A 6,000-nucleotide genomic window follows, 5' to 3' on the forward strand; every position below is an offset into this window, starting at 1 on the left:
AAGAAATGGGAGTACTGTTACGCGCGCCAGGGGGCATGGCCACTGAAAAGGAGTGTGTCCTTAACAGTATGTGCATCATTGTGTCCCCTCCTCTCCTAGCCTGTAGATGCATTAGTGTGGGTAGAATCTATATCCCCGTCGCCATAAGAACCCGGATGTGACATCAGGTGAGGGCGGAGGTTGTCTTATGCCGTTACAGCATTTTTATTTTTTCTCCAATCTAGGTTCTAAGTCAGAGGTTCTCAAACTTGGTCCTCAGGACCCCACACAGTGCATGTTTTGCAGGCAACCCAGCAGGTGCACAGGTGTATTAATTACTCACTGACACATTTTAAAAGGCCTACAGGTGCAGCTAATTATTTCACTTGTGATTCTGTGAGGAGACCTGCAAAACATGCACTGTGTGGGGTCCTGAGGACCGAGTTTGAGAACCTGTGTTCTCAGTTATTTATTGTTTTTTTGGCTCATTTGTACCCTCACCACACTTTGGGCCTGGAGTCTTACTTTGCTTGCCACAGATTACTATTCCCAATAGATGGTGACGTTGATCCATCTATTGGGAATATATACTGTATACTGCAGGTGTATATATAGATCTATGGGGGTCATTCAGACCCGATCGCACGCTGACTTTTTTCGCAGCCGTGCAATCGGGTCTGAAATAGAGATGAGCGGGTTCGGTTCCTCGGAATCCGAACCCCCCCGAACTTCAGCCTTTTTACACGGGTCCGAGGCAGACTCGGATCTTCCCGCCTTGCTCGGTTAACCCGAGCGCGCCCGAACGTCATCATCCCGCTGTCGGATTCTCGCGAGGCTCGTATTCTATCGCGAGACTCGGATTCTATATAAGGAGCCGCGCGTCGCCGCCATTTTCACACGTGCATTGAGATTGATAGGGAGAGGACGTGGCTGGCGTCCTCTCCGTTTAGATAGAGAGTGAGACACTTGATTTACTAGTAATTTAATTTTAGTAATTTTGGGGAGCATTAGGACTGGAGTACTCAGAGAGTGCAGAGTTTTGCTGATAGTTATACTAGTGACCACCAGTTTTATTTATTATTTAAAATCCGTTCTCTGCCTGAAAAAAAACGATACACAGTCACATACCATATCTGTGCTCAGCCTCAGTGTGCTGCATGATTGATAATATCATCTATGTATATCTGACTGTGCTGAGTAGTGCTCACTGCTCACACAGCTTAATTGTGGGGGAGACTGGGGAGCAGTTATAGCAGGAGTACATAACAGTGCACACTTTTGCTGCCAGTGTGACTGACCAGTGACCACCAGTATATTGTCTGCCTGAAAAAGTTAAACACTCGTGTGGTGTTTTTTTTTTTATATTCTATAAACGCATTCTGCTGACAGACAGTGTCCAGCAGGTCCGTCATTCATTATATTATAATATATACCTGCAGTAGTGATATATATATATATTTTTTATATCATTATCATCCAGTCTATACTAGCAGACGCAGTACGGTAGTCCACGGCTGTAGCTACCTCTGTGTCGGCAGTGCTCGTCCATAATTGTATACCTACCTGTGGTGGGTTTTTTTTTTCTATCTTCTTCATACTAGTAGTTTAGGAGTCTGCTGACAGTGTCCAGCAGGTCCGTCATTATATTATATATACCTGTCCTGCAGTAGTGATATATATATATTTTTTATATCATTATCATCCAGTCTATACTAGCAGACGCAGTACGGTAGTCCACGGCTGTAGCTACCTCTGTGTCGGCAGTGCTCGTCCATAATTGTGTACCTACCTGTGGTGGGTTTTTTTTTTCTATCTTCTTCATACTAGTAGTTTAGGAGTCTGCTGATAGTGTCCAGCAGGTCCGTCATTATATAATATATACCTGCAGTAGTGATGTCCTGCAGTAGTGATATATATATATTTTTTATATCATTATCATCCAGTCTATACTAGCAGACACAGTACGGTAGTCCACGGCTGTAGCTACCTCTGTGTCGGCAGTGCTCGTCCATAATTGTTTACCTACCTGTGGTGGTTTTTTTTTTTCTATCTTCTTCATACTAGTAGTTTAGGAGTCTGCTGACAGTGTCCAGTAGGTCCGTCATTATATAATATATACCTGTCCTGCAGTAGTGATATATATATATATATATTTTATATCATTATCATCCAGTCTATACTAGCAGACGCAGTACGGTAGTCCACGGCTGTAGCTACCTCTGTGTCGGCAGTCGCTCGTCCATAATTGTATACCTACCTGTGGTGGGGTTTTTTTTTTTCTATCTTCTTCATACTAGTAGTTTAGGAGTCTGCTGACAGTGTCCAGCAGGTCCGTCATTACATAATATATACCTGTCCTGCAGTAGTGATATATATATATTTTTTATATCATTATCATCCAGTCTATACTAGCAGATGCAGTACATGAGGATGGAAGCACTCAGCCTCTCGCTAGAAAAATGAAAAGACTTAAGCTGGCAAAAGCACAGCAAAGAACTGTGCGTTCTTCGAAATCACAAATCCACAAGGAGAGTCCAATTGTGTCGGTTGCGATGCCTGACCTTCCCAACACTGGACGTGAAGAACATGCGCCTTCCACCATTTGCACGCCCCCTGCAAGTGCTGGAAGGAGCACCCGCAGTCCAGTTCCTGATAGTCAGATTGAAGATGTCAGTGTTGAAGTACACCAAGATGAGGAGGATAAGGGTGTTGCTGGCGCTGGGGAGGAAATTGACCAGGAGGATTCTGATGGTGAGGTGGTTTGTTTAAGTCAGGCACCCGGGGAGACACCTGTTGTCCATGGGAGGAATATGGCCATTGACATGCCTGGTGAAAATACCAAAAAAAATCAGCTCTTCGGTGTGGAAGTATTTCGAACGGAAATGCGGACAACATTTGTCAAGCCGTGTGTTGCCTTTGTCAAGCTGTAATAAGTAGGGGTAAGGACGTTAACCACCTCGGAACATCCTCCCTTATACGTCACCTGCAGCGCATTCATCATAAGTCAGTGACAAGTTCAAAAACTTTGGGCGACAGCGGAAGCAGTCCACTGACCAGTAAATCCCTTCTTCTTGTAACCAAGCTCACGCAAACCACCCCACCAACTCCCTCAGTGTCAATTTCCTCCTTCCCCAGGAATGCCAATAGTCCTGCAGGCCATGTCACTGGCAATTCTGACGAGTCCTCTCCTGCCTGGGATTCCTCCGATGCATCCTTGCGTGTAACGCCTACTGCTGCTGGCGCTGCTGTTGTTGCTGCTGGGAGTCGATGGTCATCCCAGAGGGGAAGTCGTAAGACCACTTTTACTACTTCCACCAAGCAATTGACTGTCCAACAGTCCTTTGCGAGGAAGATGAAATATCACAGCAGTCATCCTGCTGCAAAGCGGATAACTGAGGCCTTGGCATCCTGGGCGGTGAGAAACGTGGTTCCGGTATCCATCATTACTGCAGAGCCAACTATAGACTTGTTTGAGGTACTGTGTCCCCGGTACCAAATACCATCTAGGTTCCATTTCTCTAGGCAGGCGATACCGAAAATGTACACAGACCTCAGAAAAAGACTCACCAGTGTCCTAAAAAATGCAGTTGTACCCAATGTCCACTTAACCACGGACATGTGGACAAGTGGAGCAGGGCAGACTCAGGACTATATGACTGTGACAGCCCACTGGGTAGATGTATGGACTCCCGCCGCAAGAACAGCAGCGGCGGCACCAGTAGCAGCATCTCGCAAACGCCAACTCTTTCCTAGGCAGGCTACGCTTTGTATCACCGCTTTCCAGAATACGCACACAGCTAAAAACCTCTTACGGCAACTGAGGAAGATCATCGCAGAATGGCTTACCCCAATTGGACTCTCCTGTGGATTTGTGGCATCGGACAACGCCAGCAATATAGTGTGTGCATTAAATATGGGCAAATTCCAGCACGTCCCATGTTTTGCACATACCTTGAATTTGGTGGTGCAGAATTATTTAAAAAACGAGAGGGGCGTGCAAGAGATGCTGTCGGTGGCCAGAAGAATTGCGGCACACTTTCGGCGTACAGGCACCAAGTACAGAAGACTGGAGCACCACCAAAAACGCCTGAACCTGCCCTGCCATCATCTGAAGCAAGAAGTGGTAACGAGGTGGAATTCAACCCTCTATATGCTTCAGAGGTTGGAGGAGCAGCAAAAGGCCATTCAAGCCTATACAACTGAGCACGATATAGGAGGTGGAATGCACCTGTCTCAAGCGCAGTGGAGAATGATTTCAACGTTGTGCAAGGTTCTGCAACCTTTTGAACTTGCCACACGTGAAGTCAGTTCAGACACTGCCAGCCTGAGTCAGGTCATTCCCCTCATCAGGCTTTTGCAGAAGAAGCTGGAGACATTGAAGGAGGAGCTAACACAGAGCGATTCCGCTAGGCATGTGGGACTTGTGGATGGAGCCCTTAATTCGCTTAACAAGGATTCACGGGTGGTCAATCTGTTGAAATCAGAGCACTACATTTTGGCCACCGTGCTCGATCCTAGATTTAAAACCTACCTTGGATCTCTCTTTCCGGCAGACACAAGTCTGCAGGGGTTCAAAGAACTGCTGGTGAGAAAATTGTCAAGTCAAGCGGAACGCGACCTGTCAACATCTCCTCCTTCACATTCTCCCGCAACTGGGGGTGCGAGGAAAAGGTTACGAATTCCGAGCCCACCCGCTGGCAGTGATGCAGGGCAGTCTGGAGCGACTGCTGATGCTGACATCTGGTCCGGACTGAAGGACCTGACAACGATTACGGACATGTCGTCTACTGTCACTGCATATGATTCTCTCCCCATTCAAAGAATGGTGGAGGATTATATGAGTGACCGCATCCAAGTAGGCACGTCAGACAGTCCGTACTTATACTGGCAGGAAAAAGAGGCAATTTGGAGGCCCTTGCACAAACTGGCTTTATTCTACCTAAGTTGCCCTCCCACAAGTGTGTACTCCGAAAGAGTGTTTAGTGCCGCCGCTCACCTTGTCAGCAATCGGCATACGAGGTTACTTCCAGAAAATGTGGAGAAGATGATGTTCATTAAAATGAATTATAATCAATTCCTCCGTGGAGACATTCACCAGCAGCAATTGCCTCCACAAAGTACACAGGGAGCTGAGATGGTGGATTCCAGTGGGGACGAATTGATAATCTGTGAGGAGGGGGATGTACACGGTGATATATCGGAGGATGATGATGAGGTGGACATATTGCCTATGTAGAGCCAGTTTGTGCAAGGAGAGATTAATTGCTTCTTTTTTGGTGGGGGTCCAAACCAACCCGTCATTTCAGTCACAGTCGTGTGGCAGACCCTGTCACTGAAATGATGGGTTGGTTAAAGTGTGCATGTCCTGTTTATACAACATAAGGGTGGGTGGGAGGGCCCAAGGACAATTCCATCTTGCACCTCTTTTTTCTTTCATTTTTCTTTGCGTCATGTGCTGTTTGGGGAGTGTTTTTTGGAAGGGCCAGCCTGCGTGACACTGCAGTGCCACTCCTAGATGGGCCAGGTGTTTGTGTCGGCCACTAGGGTCGCTTAGCTTACTCACACAGCTACCTCATTGCGCCTCTTTTTTCTTTGCGTCATGTGCTGTTTGGGAGTATTTTTTGGAAGGGCCATCCTGCCTGACACTGCAGTGCCACTCCTAGATGGGCCAGGTGTTTGTGTCGGCCACTTGGGTCGCTGAGCTTAGTCACACAGCTACCTCATTGCGCCTCTTTTTTTCTTTGCGTCATGTGCTGTTTGGGGAGTGTTTTTTGGAAGGGCCAGCCTGCGTGACACTGCAGTGCCACTCCTAGATGGGCCAGGTGTTTGTGTCGGCCACTAGGGTCGCTTAGCTTACTCACACAGCTACCTCATTGCGCCTCTTTTTTTTCTTCTTTGCATCATGTGCTGTTTGTGGAGTATTTTTTGGAAGGGCCATCCTGCCTGACACTGCAGTGCCACTCCTAGATGGGCCAGGTGTTTGTGTCGGCCACTTGGGTCGCTGAGCTTAGTCACACAGCT

The 6,000-nt window shown here is 47.2% G+C and overlaps 1 long non-coding RNA gene across 1 annotated transcript in view; it reads right to left on the reverse strand.

Annotated features, from left to right (window-relative positions):
- Positions 1-6,000, reverse strand: part of LOC134965522 (uncharacterized) — a 77,474-nt gene that overhangs the window by 70,756 nt on the left and 718 nt on the right. The window lies entirely within an intron of this gene.

Source organism: Pseudophryne corroboree, chromosome 10 (genome assembly GCF_028390025.1).
Source record: "Pseudophryne corroboree isolate aPseCor3 chromosome 10, aPseCor3.hap2, whole genome shotgun sequence".
Lineage (NCBI taxonomy): Eukaryota > Metazoa > Chordata > Amphibia > Anura > Myobatrachidae > Pseudophryne > Pseudophryne corroboree.